The 8,022-nt window shown below is 30.1% G+C and overlaps 2 long non-coding RNA genes across 3 annotated transcripts; both read left to right on the top strand.

Moving 5' to 3' along the window:
- Positions 1-1,005: 1,005 nt before the first annotated feature.
- On the top strand, positions 1,006-3,200 carry LOC108740589. 2 transcript variants are annotated; one of them, XR_001938368.2, is made up of 5 exons: positions 1,006-1,512; positions 1,955-2,091; positions 2,161-2,265; positions 2,493-2,700; positions 2,917-3,200. It is a non-coding gene; the product is annotated as an uncharacterized LOC108740589 (long non-coding RNA). The 2 variants fall into 2 exon arrangements; XR_001938367.2 differs by having other exon boundaries at positions 1,007-1,512; positions 2,493-2,716.
- Positions 3,201-4,221: 1,021 nt separating this feature from the next.
- Positions 4,222-6,525, top strand: LOC112904765. The gene is made up of 3 exons (XR_003231336.1): positions 4,222-4,496; positions 4,550-4,670; positions 5,302-6,525. It is a non-coding gene; the product is annotated as an uncharacterized LOC112904765 (long non-coding RNA).
- Positions 6,526-8,022: the final 1,497 nt, after the last annotated feature.

The following is an 8,022-nucleotide window of genomic DNA, read 5'->3' as shown; positions in this document are numbered from 1 at the left end:
TTTTGAGATATAAGAGATTGAAATTTGTATTAATCGCAAACATGTCACTATACGCAACTCTGGACTCGGAGATATACTGTGACCGCTACCAGCCGTTCAGATAAAGCGTAGTAATCTGAGAAAAAGGCTTAAACTAACAATAAAATTGGTTTTAATAAAGTTGCCCCTAAAGAGTACCCGCGTTAGTACAGGAATGAATTGAATAATGCTATCATGGTACCTACGTTTTTAGTTTAATAACTACTTATTAATAATGATAATGCAAATTAAATGTCTTTTTTTTATTCAAATCTAGCGTAAATAACAATAAATATATGTCATCTTAGTGTGTATTGTCTAATGTAGTCTTTTTTTGTTAATCAAAAATATTTTAATTTAATTATCCCCTTTTAAGATTTTTATATATAGATCGTCATCATCAACTTATATATAAAAAAAAATACAACGTGTAATTATACAACACGCTACTGAAGTGAAACTTCTTCAAACACACACATACCGGGATAGGGCTTAAAGAATTGGCGTCAGTGCCGTCGTTTCGACTCTAGATTGTAGGCACACATACACAAACAGGTACAAATACATTCATACATTTTGTTAGAGCTACACTATGGAGTCGGATGGAAAACATCTTGGCATTTTACCTGTTCACACATCTACTGTGAATTTTAAGATTCTTAGTTTATTTGACGTCCAATAATTAAGATTGTATTTAAATATTTGAATTTTGTAAACTGTTTATGTGCAAAACATCCCTCAAAAATATTTTTCTACCTTGGAAATTCTAAATTTCTATTGGAAAAATTTTCATTGTTGCCATATTCTAATAACATTAACAAAAAACTTTTCTTATAAAAAATTTTTTTGTCCGTTTGAATATTGAATTAACTTATTGTACTCGCGTTGTTTTTAAGTCAGTGTTAATTATTAACTATTTAATTATTTATTGGTTTATGAATAACTGTGCTGTGTTAAATCAATGTCTATTTACACCACATTATGTACCATTTACAAGCACCGAACCTACCTTGATAGTTTCCCAAATGGAGGCGAATCGTCGGTGTTGGTTCTCGTTCTCCACTTAAATATTAATCTTCCAACCCTTCAATTCCTAGATTCTTTGTTTACTTAAAATTCCCTTGATCGATTAGGTTTTCTATTTTTTTATATTTTCGCAAAAATAGGTGTATATGTATGAGGTTATCTTCATTCTGGATAACTATTGAAATATGTTTTTGATGTCACATAAGAATTATTATATATTTTGTTAGTCGCGTGGTTTTATCGGGCTATTTTTTCTGACAGGCGAGTCAGTTCCTATTTACAAATTAAAGTGAGTTAGTATAATTGAACGCACCTATAAAACCTATTATCTATATAGCGGAATTATAAAAAGATGTTTTATCTATGGGTCTTTCGACGGTCTCATCTGTCATCTTGTCTTCTGTTTCAGTTTGAAGGAGGTGACGAGCCGCAGTTTTTGTTGACCATGAACGGAGGCGATGACCGAAGGTATTTAACTCTAATCTTATTCGATTTTCATTTGATTGTATGGAATATGTATCTATTTAATAATTGATTGGTTTCGATTACCGTTGCTTGGATTTTTTTTGGCGTGAACGACTCGGTAGTGTACTGGTTTCGTGCTCCAATATGGTGGTCAATCTAGGTGTATTGCCTGTCCACTCATCTACTGTAAATTTTTAGATTCTTCGTTTATTTAAGGATGAATAATTAGGATTTTGTTAGAATTTTTGAATTTTAAAAACTGTTTTAGGCGATGATTGTAGATTTTTCATATCGTTCGGGTCACGTTGTGAAAAATTGCTTTCCATTTATAAACAAAATATTATTCTCCCCTTAAAATTCTAAATTTCTGTTAGAACAATTCTTATTTTTGCCGTGTTATTTTGTAGATTGGATTTTAACGACTGTTTTTTTTTCTGTAATATAGGTTTGTTGTGAGATAACATCCTTGGATTAGATGGGCAAACTACTTACAGATGCAATGTTTGTGGTAGTCATACTTTTTTTTATTTCCAAAAATGCTTCTAATGAGCTGGCCGAAAACTTCATAGGGTGTTAACAATGGTAATTATCATTAATAATAAAATAACAAGGCCTGGTGAACATATAATTAGTACTAAGTTGTTTCAACAGGTTTGCATTGAAACATAAGTGAACGTGAAAAGGGAAAATTAAAAAGAGCCGAAACGTGGAGAAGAAGAGACTCACTCACGTTTCTTTCTCTTGGACTTGGAAGGGGTAAGAAATCTTAAACTATTTTATGATGTGCTTACAAAATGGTGTGTGATTTTCCAAATCTTGTATTCCATTTGTTTAAGAAAGATTACTTACTATTATATTTTTTTTACTCTTCAATTGTGATAGTTATTGAGTTTGATAGTCTATTATTTGATTGATGGAAATTATGATTCTTAATATTTTAAGACAATTTTTAAGATAAAACTAACTTTAATATGTTTCAGCAGATTATCATTTAAACACATTAAATGAACAAGGAGACAAAAAATAAGAAAGATTCGAAACATGGAGAGGTAGAAACCCGTTAATGCTCCTTCCCCTTGGACTTCAAAAGTTGCAGTTTTTAGAAAATACATGCATTCTAATTGACGCTAATGTATTTGAGGTTACACATGTGATGTTGTCTTCTACCATGACATTTCATCGTCATCAATGGTATTTGCCCTCTATGGTATCTATAGTTTTATTCTCCAACAATTATCTATTGTCTACAGTAATAAATTGAGATTGTACGTCTATGATTATTTCTGTTACCTATAACATTTATCTGTCATGAATAAAATTGACAACCCGCGACCATTGTATAATGTTGTTTATTCATGTTTTGCTTAATTTAATCTTTAATTGAAGTATTTTTGTTTATTTCTACAGATCGTCCAAACGTGAGAGAGAGAGAGAATTACAAGTTCAGGTTGATCATAGTGAAACAACCAATGTCTACAATGGTATCGTCTTTCCCGAGTTATATCCTTGATTTGCTGTTTTCGTCTTCAACTTGCAACATTATGTAGTTAATTTTCAGCAGCTGAGTGAGAGCAAGAGGACATTATTTGAATTCCACTGAAACAACAAATTTACTGCTGATATTCCTCCTGGATTCGGTGTGCTTTTTACATCTGCAAACTTTGGAACATTACAGTCTACAGTTAATTAAGGTGAGAATNCTGAAAAGTTATATTTATATATATTTGTCATCACACATAAATATTGTAAAATGAATACATAGTAATATTTACCGTTTAACTACAATTTAGAAATCAGAAACCCTTCCTTTTCTTTCCCAATCACCATATCTTGTTGGTTCAGGTCCCTTTGGACCTCCAACTTCCCCTGTGTGAGGATTGGTGTTATTCGGCCATGGTGGAAGAAGCTCTTCTTCATTTTGATCTTTACCTGCAATTTCTTCTAAATTTTCAACAGACGCTGTTTCACGTAATTTTTTCTTAAATTCTTTCATTCTGGGACTCATTGACGATGATTCCTCTGTATATTTTGTAGTCGATGAAAGGCAGTTTATTTGAAAAAAATTGCAACCGCGCAGTATATAAGACAATTTGGATGTATTCTTCGTGTTAGAAAATAAACATGCTATGTTCATTTTAAATTATTTTCTTTATATGTAAGTACAGTTTATTTACTTTTTTTTTACTTGTTTTACGTTGTTAAGATTGAGGTTATACCATTCATTTGTTACCAATAGTTACTGATAAACAATAATTCAAAAATTAAATTTTTAAGTCTGTTTGTGAATTCTTACACAAATAATTTTTGTGACTAATCAATAACAAAGGTAATTAATTTGTTAATTATAAACTTAAGTTTATGGGTGCTTAACGGATCTAAATAATTTATTATTTTTCAAGAAAAAATGAAAATTAACGATGTTATTTATGTACTTAAACTTTAGGAGGTTTCATATTACAAATGCTACGTAATCAAGCATGGAACTTAATAACCAACGATGATTAAACGTAACGAAAACGTAATTAATAGCATTTGATAATATTGTATGGCTCATAGACAAATATGACTTTAAATCTATTGTTATTTGCATATCTATATCTTTGTATATCTATTATCTATGATTATTTGCTAACTTCACACTCAACATTTCAATTCTTATAAAAAGTGTTTATGGTGACTTAATGGTAATTAATTTATTAGTTATGAGTACGATTAGCTAACGGTTTTTTTTTCATTAATTGTATAATAGACTCCACGTATTCAGTCGATTGGAAGTCGTTTGTGAATGTTTATTATTGGAGGAAATACGGAAAATAAATTTAACTTTACGTCCCCTACAGTAATCATAATTTAAAAATCATGGTTATTTCTATTGACAATTATCTTCATTTAATTGAGGATGATCAGTATCTGTTGTTTTTGTTTCCAAACATCCCATAGATCCCATAGCAACATCCGAACAATTTGTTTACGAATTATAAAAAAAGGTAATTAACATTTATTCTTAATTTTACATAAAATAAAATCGTCATTGTTTTAGTACATGAACTATTCTCCTACGCAGTATTTTGGGTGGTTGACAATGTATGAATAGAGGTAGACACTACGATGTGTTGATATTCAAAAATATGCTTTCAAATTATCGACACCGCATTAGAAAGGTAGGATTCATTTTTTCTTTTCTTCAAATTTAAAATTAATTTCTGCGGTTATTTTTTTCATTAGTTGACATTGGAATTGAGACAGGAAGTTTAGTCAGGTAGGTAGTACTCACCAAGTAGAATCGTGTGGTAGCATTAATTCCGTGCGGAAACCAATGTAGCTTGAGATACAGGCTCCTAAAGTTATTTAATCGGTGAGTACTACCTACCTGAGTAAACTTCATGTCTCAATTCCAATGTCAACTAAAGTAAAAAATTACCATTTCTGCCTTATAAACGATAAAGTTAAATCGGTGAAAAGAATTTTATTGTTGGAGATTACCTGGGTGCATTTTCAGCCCCCAGTTTATAAACTTTGTTTTTATATATTGATAAATTCATTTACCCCTTAATAAACAAGCTAAAATAAGCTGAAGATACCAAAATGTATTAATGTTGTTAAGGACCATGATTCAAAATAATTTTATAATTTCTCCTTTATTGAACAAGCTGAAAGTTGCAAAATATAGATATTAATGTTCATGTCAGGCATCAGTTTAAAGAATTTTATAGTTGGAAATCACCATAGTGTTGTTTCCAGCCTCAATTTAAAAACGTTTGGAAGTAGTAAAATACATTAAGGTTGTTACAGTGCACTGGTGAAAAGAATTTTATAGCTGGAAATTACTGGAATGAAGTTTCAACCTCCAATCGAACAACGTCGTTTTTATTTCTTGATAAATTAATTTCTCCCTAAAACTAAACTTTACATAGTGCACTTTAAAAAAAAAAAACGAAGAGAAGAAAACAAATAAGTTCCATGAAAAATTTTAATTGCTTTGACAATGTTTTACATGGCATCATCCCAAAAAGCAGAAAACTATTTCTGATGAAAAACTTCTAAAGCTGTTCACAATAATTGTAATCTAGTTAATAATCAACTAGAATTAGTGTCTCATAATTCCCCTTTGATTTTGTGTAAATTGTTATCATGATCCCCCACCCCGTTCTTTGTAATAGTATATATTGTTCAAACACTTTTTTAGTAATCTTTTGTATACTTTAGATAATAATCGTTATGACCGAAATAGTATTGTGGAGGCAAGTAAAATTTTTCGTGAAACTTATTTGTAAGTTATGAATAGAATTTTATGCTTGAATATCATCGGTTTGCAATTTCAACCCCTAATCTAAAAACGTTGGTTTTATTTCCCTATAGGTTTCTCCCTTATCAAACGCACTAAAAGTACTAAAACGTATTAAAGTTATCAGTAAAATTTTATAGTTGGAAATTACCGGGATGCACCTTCAACCCCCAAGTTAAAAACTTCGTTTTTATTTCTTTTAATAATTTAATCACTTATTAAACGAGCTGAATGTACCAAAATATATTAAACTTATTGTGAGACATCAGCAAAACATATTTTATAGTTCGAAATTATGCATGATCTTCAGCCCCTGTCTGATTTAAAAATGCAGTATTTATCTCTTGATAAATGACATGTACCTAAAGTAGTACCCAAATGTAATAAAATAGTCGTTGGTGGACAGATATTATGTGGTTAAAACTTACTAGTGAATATTTTAAACCCTGATATTGAAAGCTAACTCTTCAATAAGAAAGGAATTCAAAACTGCTACTGTAGCCTAGTGCTCCGAATACTTTGCAGTGAAGTGGGTGGCCTATGTAAAGAATGAATAGTTTGCTATTGGTGTTTAAAATCACAGGTATTTTAAATTGAAGTTATCATGGTAACAATGCCTGAAATTACATGATGGCGCTGCAATCTAGATAAAGACCGAAATGTTACACTGCGAGTCGATTTTTTTTTAACAACTAAATTTTTCGATCTCAAGGAAATAATCTATTTATTTTGTACATATGCAGCCAAAAAAAATAATTATGATTTCATAACATTTAACGTTGCTAATGTAGATGAATGTCTTTCACTTGGTTTTTGATATTTATCTAATCTGTGTATTATTACGTTGTGTACTGTATATTACAATTTTTTATTGGTTTCTGATAAACATTTTTATAGTTAAAAATGCGGATAAAAAACTGTTTTATTTGTGAAAATTGTGGTTTATTTTTCAATTAATTTTTCCGGCATTAGGGAAGATCGGGGTATAAAAATGTAATAAAGTAATAAGTAATGGTCAAGAATATGCTTCCTAATGGAAAGAGCGATTGCAGAGGAAAAATAATGTACTTTTTTTAGTTTGCATTTAAAAACGATAAGAACAAAGCGATTAATGTTTAGTCAGTCGTCTGTCCAAATATTGAGAAATTTACAGTACTTTTTCCGTCATGTATTTATTCTTACATGTTTAAAAAACATTATATTTTATTAGTCTTTACATTCTCTCCCATTTTATACCTATTTGTCTTTGTCCTAATCTCGTTAATCCCTTTTTTACAATCGCATCATTCGGTCACTTTGCCTGTTTGTCTCGAGAAATAATATGCTTCTATTAATGTATTTAAATATGTGTGAAGATATAGAGTTGAATGGAATCTTGAATTCCCTCATTAATAATAAATTTAAAAAAAATCCGATTTTACGAATTAAACAGTAAAATTTTGTAGAAATGCGAACATTACGGAACGTTTTTTTTTTTTGTTAGGTGGATTGTAGGATTCTTAATAAACTTGTCATAGGTATTTCTTTTTTTATGAAGGGGCTCTAATGAAAGCTGTATGAATTAAAAAAAAAGTAAATTTATTATTATACATCCATTCATTCTTATCTGTATACTTACTAGCAGTTCTGTTTGCATAGGTCACATGTACAGTACAGGGTGAGTAAATTTAGACGTGTTACCTTTTGAGGTAAATTTATTGGTGCTTTCAAAAATTCGGTATCATTTTTTGTTTTCGAGTTGTCAAAATTTTAGTTTTGACTACATGCCTATAACCTGCTTGTAACATTAAAAAAATAAGACGCGTTCTTCAGGCACTTTTTAAGTAACAGTAGTTTCTTCAATGTCGTCAAAGTTGTAACTTTTTGGGCTTGGTTGACTAAAAATTTCTCGATCTATTCTCCATTTCTTCCCCTTTGTATTATTCAACTAAGCAAAGAATCTAGCTGTTGAAGGGTTGAAAGATTTATATTTAAGTGGAAAATCAACACCGACGTTTCGCCTTGATTTGGGAAACCATCAAGGTAGGTTCTTTAGTTATATAAGCATAAGTTCCAAATAGGTTGGTGCTTGTAAATGGTACATAATCGGGACATTGAGTTAACACAGTATAGTTACAAACAAAACAATAAATAATTAAATAGCTCAAAACTAACCCAGACTTAAAAACAACACCAAAATAGATTTTTTGTCCGTTTATGTGTAAAACATCTCTCAAAAATATTTTTTA

The sequence above is a fragment of the Agrilus planipennis genome, unplaced genomic scaffold, assembly GCF_000699045.2.
Source record: "Agrilus planipennis isolate EAB-ADULT unplaced genomic scaffold, Apla_2.0 scaffold250, whole genome shotgun sequence".
Classification (NCBI taxonomy): Eukaryota; Metazoa; Arthropoda; class Insecta; order Coleoptera; family Buprestidae; genus Agrilus; species Agrilus planipennis.
Note: the sequence above shows the minus strand (reverse complement) of the source record. Positions and strands in the feature narration are given on the sequence as shown.